This window comes from Papio anubis, chromosome X, assembly GCF_008728515.1.
Source record: "Papio anubis isolate 15944 chromosome X, Panubis1.0, whole genome shotgun sequence".
In the NCBI taxonomy this organism is placed as follows: Eukaryota; Metazoa; Chordata; class Mammalia; order Primates; family Cercopithecidae; genus Papio; species Papio anubis.
In genome coordinates, this window is record NC_044996.1 from 13,645,927 (window position 1) to 13,673,835 (window position 27,909).

Consider the following 27,909-nt stretch of genomic DNA (forward strand, 5'->3'; position numbering starts at 1 on the left):
CATGTTGGGCTCCAGTCCACTATGGGCATGCCCAGACAAGCCCCGGGCAGGTTCCCTCATCTGCACAAAAGCCTCGATGTAAACACTTGTGAGGCAGGTCCGAATTCTCCAGGCACCCCTTTTTATCTACCGAGGCATTTGGCTATCTCAGTAATGTGGTTGGTGTGTTGCTTGTATCTAATGAGTAGACACTGGAATGCCACTAAGCATTTTTAAATGCTCTGGACAACAACAACAAAGAACTGTTTCGCCCAAAATGTCAGTTGTGCGGATGAGAAACCATTCCAACATTTCTTGATGTTGAGAATGTTCTGCAGGAAGTAAGATAAGTATGGCCAACCAGATTTCAGGACAAACTTTCCTAGGTGGGGCAAACTTACTATAAGGGACACTGGAAAGAGCAGGGTAGGCCGGGCGCGGTGGCTCACACCTGTAATCCCAGCACTTTGGGAGGCCGAGGCGGGCAGATCACAAGGTCAGGAGTTCAAGATCAGCCTGGTCAACATGGTGAAACCCCATCTCTACTAAAAAAATACAAAAAATTAGCCGGGCACGGTGGCTCGTGCCAGTAATCCCAGCTACTGGGGAGGCTGAGGCAGGAGAATGGCTTGAACCCAGGAGTCAGAGGTTGCAGTGAGCCGAGATCGCGTCACTGCACTCCAGCCTGGGCGACAGAGTGAGATTCTGTCTCAAAAAAAAAAAAAAAAAAAAAAAAGAGCAGGATAGAGAGTGAATACTGTTGTGCTCCACCTATATTTTCTTGGCTTATATGCTATTAGGGTGAAAAAGGAAGACAGATGGATTCATCATATGCTAATAGCTGACAGCTGAGTCCCTCACTAGTCATCCTTTTTGACTGAACGCCATTGCCTCAACCTCAGCTCATGCCTCCCCCCAAGGATTGTCTCATGGCTAATGGCTGGCTGAAAAAGACATGGAAAGCTTTAGCCTCCTTACCTCAATTTGGAACAACTCTGAAGTCTATCTCTGCTTCCGAACTCTCTGTAGGGTTGCTGAGATCAGCTTCTCCCCCTATTCAACTGAGGCCAGCTTCTCCCTCTACTCCTTGCTCACCTCCTTGCAAGTAGATGACCCAAGAGGACTTAACAATAAACCTGCTCCTAACTCTCCATCTCAGAGTTTGTTTTCAGGGAACACAATCTATTATGTTTACTTATGTGGATGTCAGCTGCTGTACTTAATTTATTCCAATAAAGTAACTATTCTTTCCATTAAAAAGTTGTGTGCAATCCAAATAATACTACCTTCTGTGATATAACCACTGTTTTAATATGGAGATACCAAGATTCATAGCATTTAGGTTAATATAACAGAATGCCATAGACTGGGTAAAACAACCAACATCTATTTCTTACAGTTCTGGAGGTTGGGAGGTCTAAATCAAGGTGCCAGCGAATTTGGTGTCTGCGGAGGGCCCATTTCCCGGTTTGAAGACAGCTGGCTGTCTTCTACTTGTATCCTTCCATGACAAAAAGCAGAGACAGGAGACAAGCTTTCTCTTATAAGAACACTAATCCCATGATCAGAGCTCTATCCTCACAATCTAATTGCCTCCCAAAGATTTCCCTCCAAATACTGCCACATTTGGAATTAGGATTTCAATACATGAATTTTGGAAGGACACAAACATTCAGTCCATAGCACCAAGTATGATGTAAAGTGTATGCATACAAACTTCAGTGTGATTTTTAATCCATAATTTTTAGCACAATTTTAATTCTAGGGAATTCTTTGTTTACTGTAAAATACTATGTCAATTGATATACTCTAATCCAGAGATAGGAAGTTCTGCAAATGGCTAAGTAAATTCATCCAGGTAGATCCTGTCTTTCTAAACAATTACTATTTATTTTTTCTCTCATCCTTGGAGTGTGCTTTAATTAGAATTATAAATACCATTAAGCAGAATATCCACCTGTTTTTAGTTGCAGGGTAGTGGGAGTGAGGAGTGGGGGTTGACCAGTACACCAAGAAATAACCAGAAAACTATTTGTCAAAAAAGGATACAAAAAGGGAGGAGAAAAACCATGCCACTGCATAGTTTTTATGCTGTCTGTAATTTCATTAAAATATTTCAGAATAGACAGTGTGACATATATGTGTGTGATTTAGCTTTAATCTATAGCCTAAGGAGGAGTTCAACTAGAACCTGAATCAAGATGAACTAGTCTGGATCCCTCAGAATACAGAGGATCAACTGAGAGCCAATGAGATAGAGGGACCTGTTCAAAGTTACAAATCTAGTCCCTAGTGGTACCAGGACAAGCATTTGGGTCTCACACTATCCAGTGCTTCCTGCCATGTTACAGAAACTACTAACAAAGTTTTGAATTACCAAACTGCATAGATGTGAAGCAGCCATGAGCCAGAAAAAAGGGGTAAAATTGCATGCCACCAGTAAATGTCATTAGCAGTCTTTCTTTTTTCTTTCTTTTTTTTTTTTTTGTCTTTTTTGAGACGGAGTTTCACTCTTTTTGCCCAGGCTGGAGTGCAGTGGCATGATCTCGGCTCACCACAACCTCTGCCTCCCAAGTTCAAGTGATTCTCCTGCCTCAGCCTCCCAAGTTGCTGAGATTACAGGCACACACCACCACACCAGGCTAATTTTTGTATTTTTAGTAGAGACGGAGTTTCTCCATGTTGGTCAGGCTGGTCTTGAACTCCCGACCTCAAGAGATCCGCCCCCTTGGCCTCCCAAACTGCTGGGATTACAGGTGTGAGCCACCACACCCGGCCAGCAGTCATTTTTATAGTGCAGCTTTGAACATAGAAACAAAAGACCTTAAGCCAGGTGCGGTGGCTCATGCCTGTAATCCCAGCACTTTGACCTTAAGACCTTTGGCCAGGTGTGGTGGCTCATGCCTGTAATCCCAGCACTTTGGGAGGCCAAGAGGGGGCGGATCATAAGGTCAGGAGATCAAGACCATCCTGGTTAACACGGTGAAACCCCATCTCTACTAAAAATACAAAAAATTAACCAGGCGTGGTGGCAGGCCCCTATAGTCCCAGCTACTCGAGAGGCTGAGGCAGGAGAATGGCATGAACCCAGGAGGCGGAGCTTGCAGTGAGCCGAGATGGCAGCACTGCACTCCAGCCTGGGCAACAGAGCGAGACTCTGTCTCAAAAAAAAGAAAAAAAGAAAACAAACAAAAAAAAACAGCCTTTAAGAACTTGTAACCTGTTCATAAATAGAAAGGCTTCTGTATATTCTATGTGATAAATAATTACAATTTTTATTCCAATGCATGCATTCAACTCTCAAGAGTCATGAAGGTAATTAAACCCATAACTCATGCACCTATCAAATATTCACAATGTAAGTATTGAAAATCAATTCTTAAAATAAAAATATTAGTTACTAAGGAAGGATAAGTAATTAACTGCAAGAATTCAACGTCACAATAGACTGCTTTTCTATGCTGATATAATCAGCACTGAAAATTATCATAGCTTACTCAGCCCTCTATAATATTACTTTGGGCAAGAGGAATTTCCCTAGCAGCATTTCATGGAAACACTCCTGCTCTTTCATTTTATGTGTTGCAATATCTAAATCTAAGCCATGTTTTCTTATATTCTATTAAGGTACCTAATATTTTTCTTGAGCTGAGGCAACTTTCGCAAACAACGTCAGCACATTTAATCATATACTTGTCATAAAATAAAAATTTAAACATTTTCTCATGTAATAATTCTCTCTCAACCTCAAATTGTTGTTTTGTTTCCTGATCTGTAGCAGTAACCCAAAAAATGTTTTTCAGAACGGAGAGGTTTTACTTAGGGCCAAACAGGCTTTGTCCTCACAAAGCCAACTCAAATTAAACCAGTGTTTGACTACTTGTCATTGCATGGGTGAAAAATTGCTCCTGCCTTTGCCTCCACACAGCTGCATCTTTCCCCTATTTCTTCGATTCCCACTCCCTCTTCTGTCAAGCCTGAACCTGCCTAGTGAGTGTTACTTCTAACATTGCTCAGAGGAGCTTCTGGAATGGAAAGCTGTGACTGCAACACATTTCTGCCTTTTCTTCCCCTTTTGGAAAAGGGTTAAGCCACAAATGAGAAAACTAACTCAATCTGAGAACGACGCATTTAATGACTTACAAGTCACCCCTGGATTTCTGCGTCTACATTATTCTCTTGCCCACAAACACCTGAGAAAACCTCACTGACATCTACTTATAGGAAATAGCCAGTCCTCCTTATCCGTGGCTTCCGCATCTGTAGGCTCCGCCAACTGAGGACTGAAAATACTTAACTTATACAGACTTTTTCTCTTGTCATTATTATCTAAATCATAAAGTATAACGACTACTTACGTAGTCTTCACATTGTATTGTGTATTGCAAATAATCTAGAGGTAATTTAAAATGTACGAAAACATGTGCATAGGTTATACGCAAATTCTCCACCATTTTATATCAGGGAGTTGAACATCCCTGTATTTTGGTAACCAAGGGGGTCCTGGAACCAATCTACCTCAATACCAAGGGATGACTGTACCCATTTTAATACTTAGAATAAAAGTATTGTTATTCCAAAGCAAGAGTGACATCAGATACCACAAATAATTGCTATTGGCAGTCACTTTTATAGTGTAACTTTGAACTTAGAAACAAATGGCCTTGAGAAAAGCCTTTAGGAGCCTGTGACCTGTTCATAAGTAAAAAGGCTGTACATACCCGGTTGAGGAATTCTGTGGGTAGAAACATGTAGTATCTAGTCAAAAAGCAAACATTTTCTTTTTTGTTTTTTTGTCTGTGTGTGTGTGAGACAGAGTCTTGCTCTGTTGCCCAGGCGGGAGTGCAGTGGCGCTATCTCGGCTCACTGTAACCTCCGTCACCTGGGTTTAAGCAATTCTCCTACCTCCTGAGTAGCCTCCCAAGTAGGCACCCACCACCAGGTCCAGCTAATTTTTTTTTTTTTTTTTTTTTTTTTGCATTTTTAGTAGAGACGGGGTTTCACCACATTGGCCAAGCTGGTCTCGAACTCCTGACCTCCGGCGATCCGCCCACCTCGGCCTCCCAAAGTGCTGGGATTACAGGCATGAGCCACCATGCCCAGCCCAAACATTTTCTTAGACATATTTATGCGAGGTATACAGCATTCTTCTCTCAAACATTTTTCTACACTCTTTTCCCAAGGTTATTGCTGTTGTTTTCAATAAAGAAACAGTTATTACCTTTTAAATGCAGCCAAAATATATAGACAGGTGGTGCTGTTTCTGAAATGTAAGACAGAAGATCTGGCAAGGTAATACAACTCTGTTTTCTGTCATATTCTAATACTGTGCACAAAATTTCTATTTCTTTCTAAAGAGCATTAATAGTAGACAAAAGAACAAGTCAGTTGAGTTATGTCCAAGTCACTGTCTACGTGTCTCTGCCCCACCAACTGCCACCATTCCTTGCAGAGAATATATAGAAAAAGCCAACACAAGATTGAATTCCGAGTAACCATTTGAGAGGAGGCCACAAAACACCAAGTTTATAATAATTATTTGGCGGTGAAGCCAGAACATTTCCTGCTTGAAGAAATGAAGGTGGGGATTCTTTGGAAGTAGAATCACACGCAGAAAAATTCTTCCAGGCTATCTTATCTGAGGACCTAGAATAGCAGAACCTCTTTTCTTTGGCCTCAGCAATGCTATGCTATATAAGCATGGAATATCCCTAAAGTTAGAAGTTCCCTGGTTATGGTCGTTTGACTGTAAGACACCGTGCTTAGTAGTTCCTAAGACGACTGTCAAGCGGCAGAGTCCCTGGGCTATGGGAAAGCAACTACAGCAACAGCAGGGAACTGGGTCATAGGTAGATGAGAAGAAGCTTTAGGCAAAAAGGACAAATTCTATTCCTGACTGCCACTTATCTTTTGCATCTTGAACCCCAACTTCTTGAACTATAAAACCTGATCTATGCAGACAGGCTTCACAGTAGCTATAAGATAAAACAAGATGACTTACGTAAAAATATTCTTTGCAAATCTTTCTCTAAAATGTAAAGGGCTGGAAAAATAGCTGTTGTCATAATTGTTATATGATTACACTGCATTCGTTCTTCTACTTAATTTTTCTGTCATTCCCATGGAGATCTTATCAATGTTTTAAAATAGTTTATCAACCTATTTCTGAAGTGTGGGTTTCTTAGGCTGTAAAATTCACCAGCATTTATACAATTTAATATAATTTCAAGCTTTTAAATATTTCATTTTCAACTTGAAGAGTCCTTCTGAAAATATTTCTGAACTTCTGATGCACTTAAGAAATTATCTTTTGGGATCAGGTAAACAGTCAGTGCTAAAGATACAGTTCTTCAGTAAAAATTCTGTGGTTCCCTGTTGATGCGCCCCACTCCCAGAGTCAGTGAGACCCAAGAATTTGCATATCTAACAAGAAACCACCACCATTCTTTTTTTCTCTCTCTCTCTCTTTTTTTGTTGAGACAGAGCCTCGCCCTGTCGCCCAGACTACTGGAGTGCAATGGCACAATCTTGGCTCACTGCAACCTCTGCCTCCCAGGTTCAAACGATACTCCCGCCTCAGCCTCCCGAGGGCCTGGGATTACAAGCGCCCGCCACCACACCCAGTTAATTTTTGTATTTTTAGTAGAGACGGGGTTTCACCATGTTGGCTGAGCTGGTCTCAAACTCCTGACCTCATGATCCGCCCTCCTCAGCTTCTCGAAGTGCTGGTATTACGGGAGTGAGCCACCACGCCTGGTCTAAACTAACTCGATAATAAGAGTTACTCAAGGTGCTTAATAAGTTCTCAAGCACTTTAAGAATTACTCGAGGTGGCGGGACGCAGTGGCTCATGCCTGTAATCCCACACTTTGGGAGGCAAAGGCAGGCTGATCACTTGAGCCCAGGAGTTCAAGACCAGCTTGGGAAACATGACAAAACCCATCTCTACAAAAAAATACAAAAATTAGCAAGGCATGGTGGCACACACCTGCTGTCCCAGCTACTCAGGAGGCTGAGGTGGGAGGATCACCTGAGCCTGGGGAGATCGAGGCTGCAGTGAGCAGTGATTGTATCACTGCACTCCAGCCTGGGTAACATAGTGAGACCCTGTCTCAAAAAAACAAAACAAAACTACTCAAGGTGTTTAATAAATATACAGATAACCAGGCCTCTTCTGGAAAATCTGTTTAAGTAGATTTGAGTTAAAACCCAGGAATCTGCATCTTTAACAGGCACCCCAAGTGACTGCTATCATGGACACACTTTTTTTTTTTTTGAAATGGAGTCTCCCACCGTCGCCCAGACTGGAGTGCAGTGGCGCAATCTCGGCTCACCACAACCTCCGCCTCCTGGGTTCAAGTGATTCTTCTGCCTCAGCCTCCTGAGTAGCTGGGATTACAGGTGCCTGCCACCACGCCCAGCTAATTTTTTGTACTTTTAGTAGAGACGGGGTTTCACTATGTTGGCCAGGCTGGCCTCGAATGGCTGACCTCGTGTTCCACCCGCCTCCCAAGCTGCTGGGATTACAGGTGTGAGTCACCACGCCCAGCCCAGCCATAGACACACATTTTTAGACCACATGTTAAAAAACCCTGGTAAGAGAAACATTTTTTTTTATTTTATTTTTTTTTTTTGAGACGGAGTCTCGCTCTGTCGCCCAGGCTGGAGTGCAGTGGCCGGATCTCAGCTCACTGCAAGCTCCGCCTCCCGGGTTTACGCCATTCTCCTGCCTCAGCCTCCCGAGTAGCTGGGACTACAGGCGCCCGCCACCTCGCCCGGCTAGTTTTTTGTATTTTTTAGTAGAGACGGGGTTTCACCGTGTTAGCCAGGATGGTCTCGATCTCCTGACCTCGTGATCCGCCCACCTCGGCCTCCCAAAGTGCTGGGATTACAGGCTTGAGCCACCGCGCCCGGCCAAGAGAAACATTTTTATTACAAAAGTAGGAGCACAGTTCACGACTCTTTTCAGAATTAACGTGCATTAAACAGAGTTAATATAACTATTGATTATTCTTACACACATGGATTAAAAAGAAATAACTTTGGGGGAAATATTATTTGTCCAATGAAAGACACTGGGTATTTAACAGTGAATGATGTAAACAATGGAAATAGATAATCTTGTCAACTCTAGCTAGCTCTGTCTTATACCAGCATTTTACCTGATACTGTCTTTCTCGTCACAGATGGATTTATCCCAATTTTTATTTATCCCCATTACAAAAATCTCGCAAGATCTGGCCTGATTAACAATCATCGCTCCACAAGAAAAGTCACACTCTACTTCTACTTAAGTTAGAAACTTTGTGCCATTTGCAGGTTCATAGTGCTGTATTTGAACAAGTCAGGTATGAGAAAGGGTCAAGAGATAAGATTCTCTTTCAGTTCTGCAAGCTGGATGATAGAAAACTCTATAATTATAAAGAAGTTCAGCTGCTTCCGGCAGAAGAGGTGGAACTGATGAAGGGAACTGTAACTCTGAGTCATAGGATGGCTAAATATATTTTGAGCTACAGGATAAGGAAATGTCTTTCTGAATAGTATGAAAAGACTCCAATTGGCGGTAGGTGCATGGCTCCAATAACTGAAAGCGTCTGAGAATAAAAGTATTATATGCGCGTCTCTAAACAATTGTGTTTCACGGATGGCTTTGCAAAAGTTTTCCAACAATTATTTTTTCATGGATGGTCACAGAAGTGACCATCTCCTTCTGTAAATATAGAAATTGCTGGCCAGGCGTGGTGGCTCACGCCTATAATCCCAGCACTTTGGGAGGCTGAGGCAGTCGGATCACCTGAGGTCAGGAGTTCAAGACCAGCCTGACCAACATGGAGAAACCCCGTCTCTACTAAACATACAGAATTAGCCAGGCATGGTGGCACATGCCTGTAATCCCAGCTACTCGAGAGGCTGTGGCAGGAGAATCACTTGAACCCGGGAGGCGGAGGTTGCGGTGAGCCGAGATGGCGCCATTGCACTCCAGCCTGGGCAACAAGAGCAAAACTCTGTCTCAAAAAAAGAAAAAATATAGAGAGAAATTGCTTTTACTAAGCCCTCTCACACCCTGGCAGAATCAGTGAGTTATCCCTGACCACATGATTAACAGGTTTTCTCAGATGGATTCTGCATCAGGGAGGTAGCCAAATCACATAGGAAAAGTCACGGCCAGGAGACAAATTCTGAAACTTCAGTTGACACTACAGGTCTCATTATTATCTCTAGAGAGAGTACTGATTTCTAAACAATGGGACGTTGTAAAAGGGTCAGCTGACAGATAACAGCTTGAAGAACAGCAAATCACGGCACAGCCTAACATTTTAACCCCTTTTCACTTCCATATTTCCTTAATACATATTTTATACTATTTTGTCCTATTATAAAAGTAACATGAACATCATCAGAAATTGAGAAAATAGGGAAAATTAGAAGGGAAAATATAACACCTTTGTAATCAATCATTTTGGACAAACTGCTTAAAATAACTGTGTTCAGTGCAGTGACATGGGAAAGATCTGTCGCATCTGAGAGTTGGAGACAAGTGTGGAGGTTGAAAGGCAGCCTGAAGGGATAAAGAAAGTACGTGTTCTTGTCGTTGTATGACTCTGTTCAATCTTCTTGCCTCTATTCCTACCCCCAAAGCCTTCCACTATGACCTTTGGAACTCCCAATCTATGTTGATGAGTTCCTCTAAATTCTAAACCATCGGTAATGTGCATTTGAATTACCTGGATGCCTTGTTAAAATTCAGATTCTGATGTTGTAGGTGTGGGATTGAACCTGAAATTCTGCGCTTCTACTTAGCTCCCAGGTGATGACAATGCTGCTGATCAATGGGACACATTTTTAAATAGAAGGTCCCAAGCCACTTGTCAATTGATAGTTTCACCACCAAAACCTCATTTGAACCTGGCTGTTCTGTGAGGACACTGCCTTCCCTTCACTCTATATTTCTCAAGCATCACTTCCAGACAATTATTCCCATCCATTTCACTTATGGAAAATACAAAACCAGTGCCTTAGAGACTCATGTCTTCCAGTTACGCCGGTCCCTCCCCCTCTTTATGGCAATCATTCACCAACTCCTTGTCCGTCTCCCTCATTCACTGAAGACTTTAGCATCTAGCAAGAGGTGTGATAGGGAAGGACACAAAACAGAATTTTACAGGGTAAGCTGAGTATTACTGAAGAAATTCACAAAACCTGCCTGCCAGATGTACATCATTTTAAATTCCTAGTTACTATGTAAGAGGTAATAGCTGTTCACAAAAATTTGTTCTGCCCTTCACAGTACAGAGTTAGAGAAAGAGAATGGCAGCCCTGACATCCGTGAGCTATCCTGGTCCTATCAGCTTGGCCTGGGTGTTGCTAGGAGCTGGCTTGTCACTCACAGAAAGGTCTTGATGTTCTCCTTTTGACTATGAGCAAAATCATAGAACATCAACATCAAACAAGGCCACTCTGTGATGTGACCATGATGGGTCAAGACAAAAGACCATGCCATAGTCACATTTAAATACAAACAAATTATGAACATTGTGCAAGTCACAAAAATGGTCAAGCGTCCACTGATCCTGACCAACGTAAGTGATTACTGCTTCTTCACTAATTGCAGCCTTAGCCGGTTCTAGCCTTCACTCCTAGACTAGATTTACTAAGGTACCCAACCGTAAAATTACCCCTGCCTGCCTTCTAACACACCCAATCCAGAGGAAAGTCATACTTCCTTAAACCCTTCTCCATATCACCTAACTTAATCCTTAAACTTATAATAAGGCATACTGAACGCCCTCTTCCTGAGAGGCCTCATGGTTCCTATGGTGTGCATTCTCTCCTGCTTCATGAATACCAAACCCAACTTGTTCCCTACCGTGGCGTTCCTGGCCACCTTTGGCACTGACAGGTTGTATCTGAGAAGATTCTGCAACATGTGCAGTGGCCATGTGATTAGTTCTAGCCATTAGATTGCAAATGGAAGTATATACACCACCTCTGAGTCAAGGATTTTTTTTTTTTTTTTTTTTTTGAGATGGAGTCTTGCTTCGTCTCCCAGGCTGGAGTGCAACGGTGCAATCTTGGCTCACTGCAACCTCCACCTCCCGGGTTCAAGTGATTCTCCTCCCTCAGCCTCCCAAGTAGCTGGGATTACAGGCACACACCACCATGCCCAGCTAATTTTTGTATTTTTAGTAGAGATGGGGTTTCACCATGTTGGTCAGGCTGGTCTCGAACTCCTGACCTCAGGTGATCCCCGCCCTTGGCCTCTCAAAGTGCTGGGATTGCAGGCATGAGCGCCCAGCCTAATTTTAGTTTTCAACTTAAACTTATTTTTCTCAAAGAGGTCTTGCCAGACCACGTTTCCCTATCCTCTCTCTTGGATTTATGTTAAGTCCTTTGTTATTCTCTCTTGTCAGTTTGCACTTATATATTTATGTGATAATTTCTTTACTGTTTGCCTTCTCCGTTAGAGGTTAAGTTCTATAAGAAAAACGATTATGGTAATTTTTATTAACCATTGTTTCACTAGCAAGTAAAACTATATTCACCCTAGAGTAGGCACATGCATAAAGATAACTGTTGGATGAAATAAATAAATGAAAGGATGAATTAATATGAATAAATAGTATGAATATTCATTTGCAAAATAGGAGAAGGAATCATAAACCTGTTATATGTATACATATATATGTATGTGTGTGTATACACATGCACATTCATATATGCAGCTTCATCAAATGACTACTAAAGTATGAACTTAAGGTAAAAAGAAAGTAATCACAATAGAAGATATGAAATGTGAGAGAATACAGTGAGCTTTTGTTAAACATGAGATCAATCCATACCCATACAAAATAACAGTAATATTGATGAGTAAATTAATAGCACAAACAAAAAAGATGTAACAGAAATTTTAAAATACTTGTAAACAGTGACATGAAAGTTGATATGTATAAAATATAAAAGAAGAAATATGGGACTGATTTATGAACTTAGCTAAGTCATCAACCCTTCTGAGCCCTAGTTTGCTTATCTATAAGCACTCAAAAGATGTTTGTTGAAAAAAAATTAATCTGTATGATAAAAGAACTGTCCTTTCCATGTTTGATGTTTTATGCCTTTTTAAGTGAGATTGGACTGCTGGAAATGCTTGCCTCTTGGACAGCCGGCCTCAAGGAGATATTCAAGTCATTTTAAAAGTAGAAATTATTTTCCCAGCTGGGCGCCGTGGCTCATGCCTGTGTCTGACCAACATGGTGAAACCTCGTCTCTTCTAAAAATACAAAAATTAGCTGGGCATGGTGGCAGATGCCTGTAATCCCAACTACTCAGGAGGCTGAAGCAGGAGAATCGCTTGAACGCAGTAGGCAGTAGGCAGAGGTTGCGGTGAGCTGAAAAATGTAGTGGGTGATAGAGCATCGCATCTTTCAAAATTAAAATCTGTCCAAAATTTAAAAAGTATTTTTCCTATCTTTAAGGGATCACCAAATTCTTTCCTTAATGAAAACAGTGGCAGTCCCTGGCTGTTGGCTCCCACTGCACTGCCATTTGCAAGCAATCATTTTTCTCTCCACTTTATTTTCTGTGGCTGGACACCAAGCAAGCATATCACGAGGATGGAAGCCTCAGAAATGCTTAGTGAGCTCACATGCCCCAACTCCTTTTTCTGAGTGAAGGGTTAGGCTGCTACTCCCGAGCCACAACCATCTTTCATAATTACCATCCCTTCCAACAAATCTGTCAGGGGCACCACTGTTTACTCCCAAGTGAGCCCTGGCCTCGGTAGAAGTACACAACTTTTTGTTTTGCATGTTTTACTTTCTGTGTTCTGTGGTTAAAGACTATTATACTATTATTGTGTTGAACAATATAACCCAGCAGGTATCATGACCCTACTTGGAGATGACAATTTTTGAAGGATTTATGTCATAAGAAAACACACTAATAAATGTAGTCGAACAGATGGATCCTGATCACAGATTCAGAAAGGTTGAACATAGTAAGTAGTGAAGATTGATTCATACCTACAAAGCAGCAATCTGGGCTCAGAGAACAGAAGGCTGCCCCAGATATTTGGCATATTTACTGAAGCATTAAGAGTTTCGCAATCCTCCTAATTATTATACCTACCTCTGGTTACATAGACTAGTCTGTAGTGAGTTTTCCACTTACTTGTTTAACTCTTAAATACCATCAACTTTGAAAGAATATCTATGTTCTTGCAGAAGCAATAAATTTTCTGCCATGCTTTTAAACATTGTTCGCACTTTAGAAATGTCAGTGATATTTGCAGTTCTAAACACTGTGTTTCATGCCATTTCAAAGGGGCAGTTGTTAGAGCCAAAAATATTCATGTTTTAAAAGCCTTTCTCATATAAATGTCTCAGGGTCAAAAGACATGAAAAAGTCTCTGTTTCATCTTTAGTCTGCTCAAATGCATTATATAAAAGAATGTCAGGGCGAAAATAAGTCTAGGAAGATTCCCCTGCTTTACTAAATGAAAGGAAGCTTTAGATTCATCTCAATTCCCATTTAGAGTTCATGAAAGTCTTTCTCAACTAACAAATTTCAACAGATCAGTAAAATCACTCCATTCAATCTATTTGGCTAAACACTGAAGATAACGTGTTTTTGATTGATAGAAATAAAAAAAAAAGTCATCCTTCCTGGAAAGTGGGGATGCTACATTCTGTGTATGCCAAGACATGCCCACATCTCCTGAGACCATGCCTTCCACTTCAATCCCACGACCTTCAAAAAACTTGGTGAAAATCAAAGTTGCCCAGCAAGTTCAAGAATTCAATGTGGTAACCAAACGTCCACTGCCCAAGCTCATGCATTCAAGACATGACAATCCACTGTTCATGTTTACTGTATTTCACTCACCAAAAAAACTTAATAATTATTTATACATTCAATATTTGTTCAGCAGATACTCAGGGCCAAATATAGTATCAGGCACTGGAGAGGAGAGGTATAAAGAAGAGTCACAAGGTCCAGGTACCCTAAGAAATCACAGTCTACTGGTTAAGGCAAACTTTAAAACAAAATGTGCAATTTGTGCTAAAAGAGAAATCAAGATAAATTTGAGAATATATAAGAGGGGAACCTTGCCTGGCCAGAGGGGTCAGGGAAGACTGCCTCAGTGAAGTGGCATTTATGTGGAGAACTCATGGAAGAATAGGAATCAGCTACATTTAGAGAAGCCACTGGTCTCGGTTCCAATAAATCTGCAAGATACTCTCATCCTAAACTGTAAGATCCCCTTATAGCTGCTTTAGCTATTAAATCATAGGCCTACTTAGAAGATGTGACAGAAATTCTTCTATCTTCCCCTATGGCTTGCCAAGTAATTATATGAGTCTTTAACTGATGTACTTTTCTTCTCCCATATACCACCCCCCTGCCTGACACACAAATTCTTCTGTGAGAAATGGAGCTAAAACTAACCCAGAAGAAAGTTGACATATTGGTCCAGAAAAACAAAGAAATTAAAATGGCCAGCCTCTAAGTTCAAAAGGCAAGAGATTCAGACACGCAGCATTCTCTTTACTGTTTCACCCCCACCATTTGAGCTGAGGAGAGTAGAAGGGCATTTTAGAGGGGAAAGCCAAAGATTTGTCACCATCCTTCACAGAATTCGGGTTGGGGAAAGAAAGAAGAGCAAGCCTTGGAGAGAGGTACCTGCCTATTGTGACGAAGTGCATAGGATATCATGTATACGGGAGACTTAGGCAAAAAGAGGGTCTATTAACACCCCTGCAAGTTTGGCAGCACCAGAGTTTACATGGGTGTCTAATGGAGAATAAAAGTTGGCAGATAAAAATAGTGGATATGTCTAATGTCCCATGGCTATGATGAAAAAACAAGCAACAATGGATGCAGTGATAAGGACAGTTCCATCCAACCCAGCAGCCAGGACTCCCTCTTTAGAATCAGTTGAAGAGGTAGTTACATAATGACCACATGCCAGAGTAGAAATGGCCATACATGGTTATAATCATGGAGACAACGGTAAAAGAAGTATGCAAAATCCAATCAGATGCCATAACAATCTCCGTAAGAATGGCAGCTCAGATGGGAAAGTAGGAAAAAAATCCTGAATTCACTCAGGTAGTAGAAATCAGTTCAAGGACATTAGCTATTAATTTGGGGAATGAGGGGTTTGAAGACTCTCATCTATTCAAATGATGATAATGATGGTGGAAGAATGATGTAAATAAGGATACAATTTAATCTTACAAGAAACCAACCCTAGCTAAAGGATATGGTCTCTGAATTTCCTCTCACCACAGTGACAAAAACAAGAAGCTCAGTTTATACAACTGCACACAAATAGAATCTCCCTGGAATGCTGTTGACTCTGTACTGCTTCCTACCCTCAAATCTCTGCCTCATAAGTGATCTCAGTTGCCTTGTAATGACAAAACCAGCTTCCCTGGCCTGACGATGTGCTACTAAGTATCCTTAAAAATCTTAGGGAGGTTTGGAATAAAAAACAGATGTAATGGAGTGAACAAAGTCCATAGTATGAATACCAATATGTGAAATTCAGAATAATGTGTGTGCAGTTGGTATTAAATGTGCTTTTGATGTTTAAGAGAATATGACATATTTTAGAGTAACAGTTTAAACAGAGAGAACAGACAGATTCTCATTTAAAATATTTTATTAGTTTGTCATTTTTTCATTAAAGGATGTAAAATATTTTGACCAAATTTACTTTTTAGTGTGTTAGAATATTTAAGAGAAAACTTGAGATTCTTTATATTTACAAGTTTAAATCATTAAATATTTAAGAGTTGTTCAAGCAATTTACAATTTCTGCTTGTTGGGATCGTAAGTTTGCCTGGTCAGGTACTGAAGTGCTTAAAAAGAAAATCAGATATTTTGATATGTTGTGTTTCCATTTTCCTCTGCTTCAGAAGTTGTTTAAATTTTCATGTTGATGTCATTGTTGACCTAAAGATCATTCAGGAGTACGTTGTCTAATTTCCATGTATTTCTACAGTTTCAAGAATTCCTCTTAGAATTGATTTCTAGTTTATTCTGCTGTGGTCTGAGAAGATACTTGGTATGATTTCAAATTTTTAAAAATTCATTGAGACTTGTTTTGTGGTCTTGGAGAATGTTCCGTAAGCTGATAAGAAGAATGTATATTCTGCAGTTGCTGAGTAGAATGTTCTATAATTGTCTGTTAAGTCCATTCTGTCTAAAGTTCAATTTCAGTCCAGTGTGTCTTTGTTGATATATCAGACTTTAAAATGTACTCTGAAATGCTAAAAATAGTTGAGGAATCTGGGTCTACACTTAGAAGTTCTTTTAATTAAGCAGAGTTTTGTCTGTTCAACTTGAGTTGATCCAACACTGCCTTGCAAGGGATTGATAAAATACACAGGATTTATGGAATAGACTAAGAGTTTTAAATTACATTTAAAAGTAAGAAAAATAACTACTTTTTAAGTGGTTTTTTAATAAATTAATTTAAAACCAAGTAACTGCAAATAGCATTTCCTGTGCACAAAAGGTCCTCCACAGGCATCAAAAAATTTACACTGATTCAACCACATCATTCTCTCACAGACCATCTCAATCACACTCTCAGGAAGTACTGTACATTTCCTATTCCAAAAACCAGACCAATAATGCAGAAATTGAAGGCTGGCCGCTCAAAATACCATTCTCAACTCTATCTCCCTGGCTTATCTCCCATTATAGAGAGTGTAAAGCCCAAAACATTACTTTCCTTGCCTTCTTCACAGCCAGTGATAACCTGTGACTCAGATCTGGCCCAGAAGACCTAAGTGGAAGTTTTTGAGTTCTCGCTGCTTTCTTGATAAAAGAGGCATATACAAGAAGAGAGCTACTGATGGTGGTTCTTCTACATTTATTTCTGCCTAGGAAAGATTATGTGATGTTGGGATGTGCAGCAACCGTTTTGTGATCATTAGGTGAGCAGGACAAAATTGAAAAAAGCAACATGCAAAGAATGGTAGAAAAGCAAAATAGTAAGAGTCTGGGTCGTTGAGCTTCTAGACCAACCCAGAGGCCATCTGTGTCTAGATTTTCTTATTACTAAATAGTAAATATCCTTTTTCTAAGGAACTACTGGTTTTTTGTTACTTTAAGGCAAAGGCCTTCCTAATGGATATACAAGAGAAGATCAACTGGAGTAGGATTGCCCAATAGGATCAACACAGATAAGAATCAAGAAGAGAGCATTTCGAGACCCTTTCCTCAAAAACCTCACATAACAGCAGCGTAAGCCAAGTTCCCACCAATATTCTCATCATGCTCAAAAGCCTAAAAGAAAGTGCAAAAAGATGAAGAAGGGAGAAAAAAATGTGAGATGTTTTAAATCTGAAAATGGATAGATTATTAATTTGTATTAATAAATACATCACAGATTTGGACTGAGTTTACCTGGAAGCAGCTAAATTAAAGATTTTATTCCTGTTGCTATGGTGGTGGTCATTGTTGTTTTCTACTGCTAGTAAGGTAGATTAGGCACTTGGAAAAAAAATGCTTTCACTAACATAAAAATGAAGTTATGTTTTAGCATATTTGAGTCTATGACTGTGATATTCACACATTTATATCTCTTCTTTAGCTACTCAGATATTAGGAGGCTAACTAGCATCAGACAGATTGACAGATGAATATGCTTACAGAATATATCAACCATCTCACATTAAATCAAAACATATATTGAGTTCCTTCTGTGTGCCTGGTTCTGCTTAGGCTTTGTACTTCTAGTTTGGTACTTTTAAAATATTTAAACAAAATACTTGACTTTGCAACCCTGGGTAATACAAACCACAAAAGCTGAACATGAATCTGAACTAGAGGCCAGTTTCTTAAGGCTATCAGAAGGCTGAAATATCATAAAAGAAGTCAAAAGCAAGTAGAAAACAGTCTTTCTCTCTTTTCCATTACTGGAATTGTAAAGGTTTTACTTCTTTGTATATTGATTTCTCCTATGATTTGCTAAACGCCTAAATAGAAAATTGGATGTCTTTTTTTGTGATCCATCTGAACGCAATAAACTTTGTTGCCTTTGTTCTATGATACATCCTTGGAGTATAAGAAAAACATTATAAATGAAAAAGAAATTTCAAATGTTGTTGGGGTGGGATGCATGGAAAACCAACTCAACCAAACCTGATTTACCAAACCAGGGAGGAAGACAAAAGGCCCACAAAGTCCTGCCCAATAAGGCTTTATTGTTTTTAAATTTGGTTAAAAGCAAAGACTCTGGCTTATTCATTCCTATCCATATCATCAACTGAAAAAGGAAGCATGAAAGCTTATCTATTGATTTTGCTTTGGCTTTATAAGTAAACTGCACACTCTTGTTATCTAAGCATTTCCAAAACTACAGAGTAAGCAAAATAGAATTTAAACCATTTTGCATTTGGATTCAGTTCATTCATTGACTTTGACAATAGCACATTGTATGTTGGTTTCTGCCAAAAATTCATTCAAGAACAGGTCAATAAATAGAGTAGATGGAGTGATGAGTGGATGCATAGTGTGTACAAGTACAGAAATGGCTATTTCCAATTGTTGTCAAGAATTTTGTATAGCCTGACAGGGGTTAATTTACTTCAACCATTAATTTAACTCTTACCATCTTCTTACCAGATGCCACTTCCACTCCATGCAGCTCATCCTTTGTAGGAAGTCTCTCAATTCTTCCATGCTTCCTGTCTACTCCTCAACTAACAGATAGTGTACCTTTTCTTTTCTTTTTTCTTTGAAATGAAGTTTCAATCCTGTCACCCAGGCTGGAGTGCAATGGCACGATCTCGGCTCACTGCAACCTCTGCCTCCTGGGTTCAAGTCATTCTCCTACCTCAGCTTCCCCAGTAGCTGGGATTACAGGTGTGCACCACCATGCCCAGTTAATTTTTTGTATTTTTAGTAGAGAAGGGGTTTCACCATGTTGGCCAGGCTCGTCTGGAACTCCCGACCTCGTGATCCGCCCGCCTCGGCCTCCCAAAGTGCTGGGATTACAGGCGTGATCCACCGTGCCTAGCCATGAACATCTTTTATACCTATTTTTATTTATTCATTCACTCAAGAATATTTATTGATAATCTACTATGTGTCAGGCATTGTTATTGGCACATGAGATAAATAAGTAAACAACAAAACATTCAATGATCCTTTTTCTTGTGAAAACCAGCAAAGGGAAACATAACATTGTAAAAATCATTATAAATTACTGAGTCCATGTTTATATCTATTGTCTTGATATAATTTAATAGTACCCACTTTCATTTTCAAAAATATACCAGTTTTTGCAAAATGTTATATGATCATTCTATAAATAAGTACATTTAAACAATGAGTAGTGTTATGTAAAGGAGAAAAGAAAAAGTACAGCAGGATAAGGGAGTCTGAAATGTGGAAAAGAGTGGTTGCCATTTTAAATAGAATAGTCACTGTAAACGTCATTGACAAGGTAGCATTTGAGCAGAGTCTTGAAAGAAGTATGGGTGTGGGCTATGCAGCTCTCTGCATAAACATTATTCCTGACAGAGGCAACAGCAAGCAAAAATCTCAGAGTTGAAATTGTGCCTAGTGTGGTTGAAGAATACCAAGAAAACCTGCAAGGCTAGAGCAAGAGTATCTGAGAGGACCAGATGAGAAGGTCAGAGTGGTAATGTGGGTAGGCACATCATGGTGGGACATGTAAACATTAACATTTTGGCTTTAATTCCAAGTGAATGAATGAGTCACTGGGGGAATAAGGAGAGTAATAAGTTCCACTAACATTTGACTTGCTTTTAGCAGGATCACTCTGGTTTTTCCATTCAGAATGGCGTTCAGGGCTGGAGTGGCAAGGACACAGAGACACCAGTTAGGATGCTATTGCAATATTCCAGAAAAGAAGTGGTTATTGTAGCAGTGAAGATGGTGGGAAATTGTTGGATTCTGGATATATTTTGAAGGAAGAGGCAACATGTTAATTGGATTTTCAGAAGTCTGAGAGGTATAAAAAAAGAAGCCATTTTTAACATTCCCATTTTACAGATGAAAAAAACTGGAACTCAGGAGAAGATGTAACTTGCTTAGGCTTGTACAACTAATTGAATGGAAGTAAGAGCATAAAACCCGAGTCTCCTATTAGCCTGGGACCTTCTCTACATTGTACAATGATTCCCAAACATACCACAGACTCTACAACAGGCGTGGGCTCTCCTCATACTGAGATTCACAGGAGTCTTTTCCAACAGCGAAAGGTGAGAACACCTTTATCAGCAATATCTTGGGGTTTCACCTAGGATACATACTGAAGGTTATGTTCACTCTCAGATGTGACTCTTTTGACTGAAATGATTAAATACATAAATGAAATGATTAAATAAATAGCTGAAATGATTAAATGATGATTTGATTAAATGACCTGTGCACATGAACATGGCTTAATACCCTCTAAAGAGGTGTTATTCTATGATGGGAAAAGGGAAGGAATAGATAGACTTGGGTTTAAATCCTACCCTGACGTGTAGTAGCCATGAACTTAGCACAAGTTGCCTCTTGAATTGGTTTTGAACACTAAATAAAATATAGTCTTAAAAACACACCAGGTATGTTCTCACAGGCTAATTCTACCACCTAGAATTTTCCTCCCTCAGATCTTCATCTGAATGGCTCCTTCATATCAATCAATATTTAATCAAATGGCATCTCTGGAGTTAGACCTTCACTGAACATCCAGCTTCATTTTCTTCAGAGCATTTGTATTAGTCCATTTTCACACCGCTATAAAGAGCTACCTGAGACTGGGTAATTTATAAAAGAAAAGAGATTTAGTTGACTCACAGTTCCACATGGCTCGGGAGGCCTCAGGAAACTTACAATCATGGCAGAAGGTGAAGGGGGAAGCAAGGTATGACTTACGTGGCGGCAGGAGACAGAGCGAGTGAGAGGAAACTGCCAAACACTTTTAAGCCATCAGATCTCATGAGAACTCACTCACTATCATGAGAACAGCAGAGGGGAAACCACCCCCGTGATCCAATCCCTTTCCACAAGAGCCCTCCCTTGACATGTGGGGATTACAGTTCTAGATGAGATTTGGTGGAGGCTGGACACAGAGCTAAACCATATTAGCATTTATCACTATAAAAAATCGAATTAATGCCTTGTTATATATTTATAGTCTCCTCACCAACTAAAATGTAAACTCTGTGAAGGCAGGGATTTTCTTCTTTTTTCTTTTCTTTTTTTTTTTTTTTTTTGGTCATTTTGTGTCCCCAGTACCTAGATTAGTTCCAATACACAGTAGGCTCCCAGAACATTTGATGAATAAATGACTCTTGTGTCCCTGTCCTGCTCCCTTCCTAGATTAGGACACATTAGTCTATTTGTAGCGTTCTGTGTTCTTTCCCCCTTCAAGGCCTTAGAATCTAGTGTTCTCTCTACCTGGAATACTCTGACTCCCACTCTGTCTAGTGGACCTCTACTCATTTTTCCAGTCTTAGCCCAAATGATCACTTCCTTAGAGACGTCTTCTGTGGTCTCAGATTACGTCAGTTCTGCCCATCTTGAGCTCTAAGAGCACAATGTGCTTTTCCTTCATAGCTCTTGCTGCAGTTTATAATTATTTATTTACTAGGATGATTAATTATTCAAAAGATCTGTCTCCTGAACTGGAATGTAAGCTCTCTGAATTCGTTGCTATTTATATCCAGCACCTAAAACATGATAGACACTCAATAAGTATTTACTAAATGGATAAAGAAAGGAATCCACACATGTGCAGGAAACTCAGCACATATTCTAGAACGTCTGAATATTTATTAAAAACTCAAAAAATTGAGTTTGGAGAAAAGGGATCCATTTCCAGGAAAAGGTAAATTGCGAAAATATAAATAGGGGCCATGGCTTCCCATTGCGCGAGCAGGGAAGATTTCCTGACAAGAAGGCAAAGGTGTTCCAGTCACATGACTAAGTAAGTAATACAAAGGGTGTTTCAAAATAGTGACCCCCACAGGCAATTTCCTCAAAGATTATTTTTTTGTGTTGATCCCATTTTCTTTCAAAAAATTCACCGAGAGGGCTTGCACTCTGTATGTAACTTCTTATAAACAAGAATGTGGTTCATTAGCTTCAATTCTGAAAAATGTTACCATTTCAATGCGAAGCTGCCAAGTGAATATAACAGCTAACTAAATAGCTATGCCTCTAGCACAAGAACGAACTCCATTAAGAATTGAAATCCTTGATTCTTGAGTCTCCTGCATGGTGTCTTCTACACTTCAGTAGGAGAGGATATGAGGAACTACGTGGTTCATTTGATATTGATATGTGCACGTGTCATTTGTAAGTATACTTGACATGTAAGATTAAAATCTGGCCCTTGGAACTACACTGACTTAAAAATGAGAGATACTGAGAGAGGGAAGCATGTTTCCTAAGTAAAGAAGGAGGAGTAGCCACAATTAAGCTTCACAGTTCAAAAGCTTGCTTTCTTTAGGAGGACTGAGCCTAGTGTTTGCTGGATCCTGCCCTCCATGCCCCCAAATGGTGAAAAGAACATGTCTTTATTTTGTCTTGGTTAGGTCATTTGTTTCTGTTTGTCAGAAAATAAGAACTAAAACTGTTGGATGATTTATACCCATGCACATAAGGCAACTTTTGCTAAATCATTCTATCTCTTTTAACCATCCTAGGCACCTTAATCAATGACCCACCCATCCTCCAATTGTTTTCCTCTCTCCCAAAGGATCCTGTGGCATGCTAGCAGAGTGCAGAACAGCAGGGAGACAAAATAAACGCCTTAAGAACTCCAGTATTGTTGAAAACATATACGAAACAATGGTTTAGACAGCTGTTCCCATCTCGAACCAGATTGGGTGACTGACCTTCATTATCTCTCTAATTTTTATAGCTTATTATCAAAATTGCACTGCCTACAGGCCAAATATGGTCCTCCAGCATTGTGTCAATAAAGTTTATTGTAACACAGCCATGCCCACTCATTTACACAGTGTCTACGGCTGCTTTTATGCTAGAGAGGCAGAGTTGAGTGGTTACAACAGAGACTATCTATCCCGCAAAGCCTAAAATATTTGCTATCTGGCCTTTTACAGAAAACTTTTACTGACCCCTGCCTTAGGCTACGATTACCTGACAACTAAAAAAAATCTGGAAAGATTAAAATATTAAATTGTGTTTATAAACAAAATATAGTAAGGTCTTCTCTACGTTGGTTTGTCTGTCAACCAAAGCCTTCAACTTTTAAGCAATAATTTGTTTTCATTTTTGCTTCAGATCTTTATAAAATTTAGCCAGATTGTCCTCTCTCCATTCTAAAATGTATTACACATTAAGCAGGAGATACTGAGCATAATTTAATAATGTGACATAACAGAATAAGCATGGGCTGTGGAGTCAAGAGATCTGACAGAATGTGTGCTAATCCCATTAACAAATAACCCAATGGGCATTCAGACAAAGACATATGAGCTTCAAGAACTGTCAAATATTTCCTTTTTGTATTTTTCTGTTTTGAACAAATACTGTGTCCCCAACAACTTGTCAACTCTGGGTCCTCTCTGTTAATGGAAAAATTGAGGTCACATCCTCCATTTGGTGGCAATTTGCTCACCTAACCTGCTGACCTTTCTTCATGTTCTCCATGTTCACAGGCACTGTTTTAATCTAGATCAAACTTCCTGTCTCCTAATAAAAGTCAATCAACATCAAAACCAGACTGTTGCCCCTGCCCTGAGCAATAGGATGCCAGAAACAGAAGTTGCTGAGGACATTACAAAGAACTACATAGTGATTATACACTGACAGCAGAATTTTTACCAATTTACTTAACTATCTGTAGTAATGACTCTCTTTACATCAATGAAACATCTAGAGCGTCGCTATGTACTGTAGGAATTGGAAGGGTTGAGAGATAGAGGTTTGCCTCATTGAGCTTTTGCAAACAATGATAAATGAGATTTTTCACATCAGCCACAAAAGAGGGATCTTTCCCTCCTCGGTTTCCTGAAACAGTTTGAATTAATGGCCCTGGCATATTAGAAAAGACTTTCTGATTTTTCTCTCCTCTCTTGTCTGTTTTATTAGCTTAGTTTGGGGAGAGGGCAATAGAGTAAATTGTGGTAAAGGTCCATCTCTCTGCTAATTTGACTATTTAAAAGGTATTTGTTTTTCTGACATCTATGGAAAAAAAAAAAACAATGAAAATATAAGATACTCTAGGATTTTTTTGGCTCTCCTGAAAAACACTTTTCTGCAGAAAGATGTCATAGATCTGTTGGCCCCATAGCTATTAAAATAATATTCATCACCTGTTCAGCCACACCAGACCCAAGAATTCCCTGCCTCAGAGGTTGAACTGGAAACTGTTCATTTGAAGCCTCACACCAGGCTTGCTGTGATCAGGAATGCAGCTTTTTCATCTCCCCTCTACATAACACTCAAAGGTTATCCAGAGGAGACAATCCTATTTGAGTTATAAAAGCCTACTAGAGACTATCTCAGCTTAATCCTCAGGAAAACTTGGAATTGCAAACCTAACAACTCTGCCCCTATGTTCCACAGGGTGATTCCCTACATCCCCTACATTCCCACACTGGCTCCCTCTCATCTCCTGTGGAGCTTACTGATACATTGATACAGAAGCCATCATCACCCTGTTTGCCAGAAGCTGGAAAACGTTTGAGTACACTTCTTCCCTGGTAGACAGGATGTGTGCAATGGCTGTGTTTAGGCAAGTAGGTTCTACAACAGGACCTCCAGATTGCATGGCTTTGGGGGTACTGTTCAAATTGCAATCTAGGTGAATGGTGCCCCCTTGGAATTGTGCTGTGTACAACTTGTGCAACCACACTGTGGTAGGCAGAATAATGGCCCCCAAAGATGTTCACGTCCTAATCCCCGGAAATGAGAATATGATAGATTACATGGCTACGGAAAATTAATGCTGCAGATGGAAATAAGGCTGCTAATCCACTGACTTTGAGATGAGAGATTACCTGTGCGATGGTATGTGTCAACTTTGCTTATTTGTCAAATGTTATTTGGTCAAACATTATTCTAGATGTTTCTGTAAGGGCTTTTTAGATAAGATTAATATTTAAATTGGTGGACTTTGAGTAAAGTGGATTGCTCTGCATAATCTGATTGGGCTTCATCTACCATTTGAAAACCTGAATAGAACAAAAGACTAATTTCTCCCAAGCACCAAGCAAAAAGGAATTCTCCAGCAGAGGGCCTTCAGACTTGAACTGCAACACCAAATCTTCCCTGAGTCTGCAGCCTACTGGTGACTTTGGATTTTGGACTCGCTAGTCTCCACAATCATGTGAGACAATTCCTTAAATAAATCTCTGTTTCTGTCTCTGTCTCGCTCTCTCTCTCTATTGCATATATTTACATATATATAATATATTATATATTATTACATATATATTACATATATATGTAATAGAGAGAGACAGAAAGAGAGACCCAGTGGAATATACATATATATATATACACACCCATCCCACTGGAGTGCTCTAATACATCCCGAATGATCTGGGTAAGTACAATGTAGTTACAAGGGCACTTTAAATATGAAAGAGGATGTCAGAAGAGAAGGGCAGAGTGATAAGAGGTAAGGACTTAGCCTACCATCGTTGGCTTTAAAGATGGAAGAAAGGGGCCATAAGCCAAGGAATGTGGGCGGCCTCTAAAAGCTAGAAAAGGTAAGAAAATTTATTCTTCTTTAGAGTCTCCAGAAGAAATGCAGCAATGCTGACATCTTGACTTTAGCCCAGTGTGACCCATTTTAGATTTCTGTTCTCTAGAACTGTAAGATAAGACATTGCATTCCTTAAGCTGCTTAATTTGTGGTAACTTGTCTAGCAGCAGCGGAAAACTAAGGCAGCATGGCAATAGTCCTTCTCTGGAGTCTGACACACCTGGGCTCTCACTCATTATTCATTATTCTCTACCATTTACCACAGGCCTGCAATCCTTATTTGCAATTCCACAGTTTAAAAAAGTTTTGAAAAATAAGGTTATTTTTGTAACTTATTTGACAGCAAAACCTGAATTGACCTGAACTAGTATGGAACTATTTATAATCTTTATTTATTTCATTAGGTGTGAATATTCATATATTTCAATGCATTAATATTAATGTATTTGATGATGTGGTATTGCCACCAATCCTGCTAATGATTTCGTATAATATGTGATACATGTACCATATATCTTTCTAAAATCCAACAATTTTTGGATCCTGAAACATACCTGTTCCCAAGGGCTTCAGATAAAATATTATGGATCTATCAGTTACCTGGACAATTTAATTGACTTCTTTAAGCCTCAGTTTTCTCATCTGAAAGTACCAAACATTCAATAATTATAGCAAATGTTAGCTATTGTTACCCCTTTTTCTCTTTGCCTCGTTTTTACCCCCTTTTCTCTTTGCCTCATTCTTTTTGACTATATTTGCATCCCACATGCACCTAGTACTTTCTACAAATATTTGAATGCCCAATATGTACCAACCACCTTCCTCCCTTTCTCCTCTTCTCCAGTGTTTGTGTTGAAATAAATTCCTCACAATTAACTGTAAATAAGCAACAGACACTCTGAACCCAACAGACAAACAACACTGAGAGTATACTGGTCAAAGGATCAGAGGTAGGAGGAATGAGGTCTAGTGTTTCATAACACTGTAAATATAGTTAACAATAATTTATTATATATTTTCAAAAAGCTAGAATAAAGGATTTGGAATGTTGCCAACACAAAAAGTGATTAATGTTTGCAGTGATGGATATGTTAACTACCCTGATTTGATCAATACATATTGTATACATGTACCAAAGGTTGCCCTGTATCCCATAAATATGTACAATTATTATGTGTCAACTGAAAGTAAAAGGGGAAACAAGGATCAGAGGACCAGCAGGAAGCAGAAATTTGTTTATTGAGTGTGGCAAGCAAAAAGCATTTATGAAAGACCCTATGCATACTGCAGAGCTGAGAACAAAGAATTACACGGACATGATCCCTGGTCATAGAAGCTTATGAAACAACTCAACTGACAATATAGCAGAGAATCACAATGACTTTAGAATGTCATTGGAAAGAAAAATTTATTAAATTATAAACTGTCTTAAATAATTTAATAAACATTTCTTAATCATTGAGTACCAGGACTTTCACAAACATTATATCATTTAACCCTCATATGGATGTGATGTGGCTTTGATTACGCAATATTTAATTGATGAGAAACTAAGGTGCAGAGAGGTGATCTAGTGGCAGAGTCAGGATTTGAACAGCGCTCTATCCGATCCAGCTCTTATGTTTCTTACATTGCCTGCACTATGTTGCTGCTTAGGGTTTTTTTGTTTTGTTTTGTTTTGTTTTTTAATGCTTCTTGATTTAGATAAATTGGCTGAGGTAGTAGATACAAGCAAACAAAGAGTTCCACAGGAAGGATTAGGAAAAAGCTCAACATATTTTAAAATTCTTTTCCTTCTCTGCAGTCTTCTTTCCATGGCTTGCTCTGCTTAGCCAAAGTTACAAATGATACTTTCCCTCAAATTAAAAAAAGAAAAAAAAAGTTCATCTTTTAATTCTTGGAAAGAAAAACCCTCACTATCCTGAAACCAAAATGCACATTGGTAGAAGACCTTCTTTTTAACCTTTGAACACAACAGAAAAACAAGCAAAACCTCTTTTTCTTTGAGGGTTTTTTTCTCTCCTCTTTATACATGCAGATCACATTCCTTTGAGATGCTGATCTTTTCCCATGATGCACTCCACTGACAGAAAGACAAGCTTACTGCACAGAAATGCCAGTGGAGTTGACAAGCAAATTCTATCAGTATGCAATGTTTACACAGTACAGTTTAGCAACAGCAGTTCACACAGTCTGCCGTCTTGGATCAGAATTCTAAT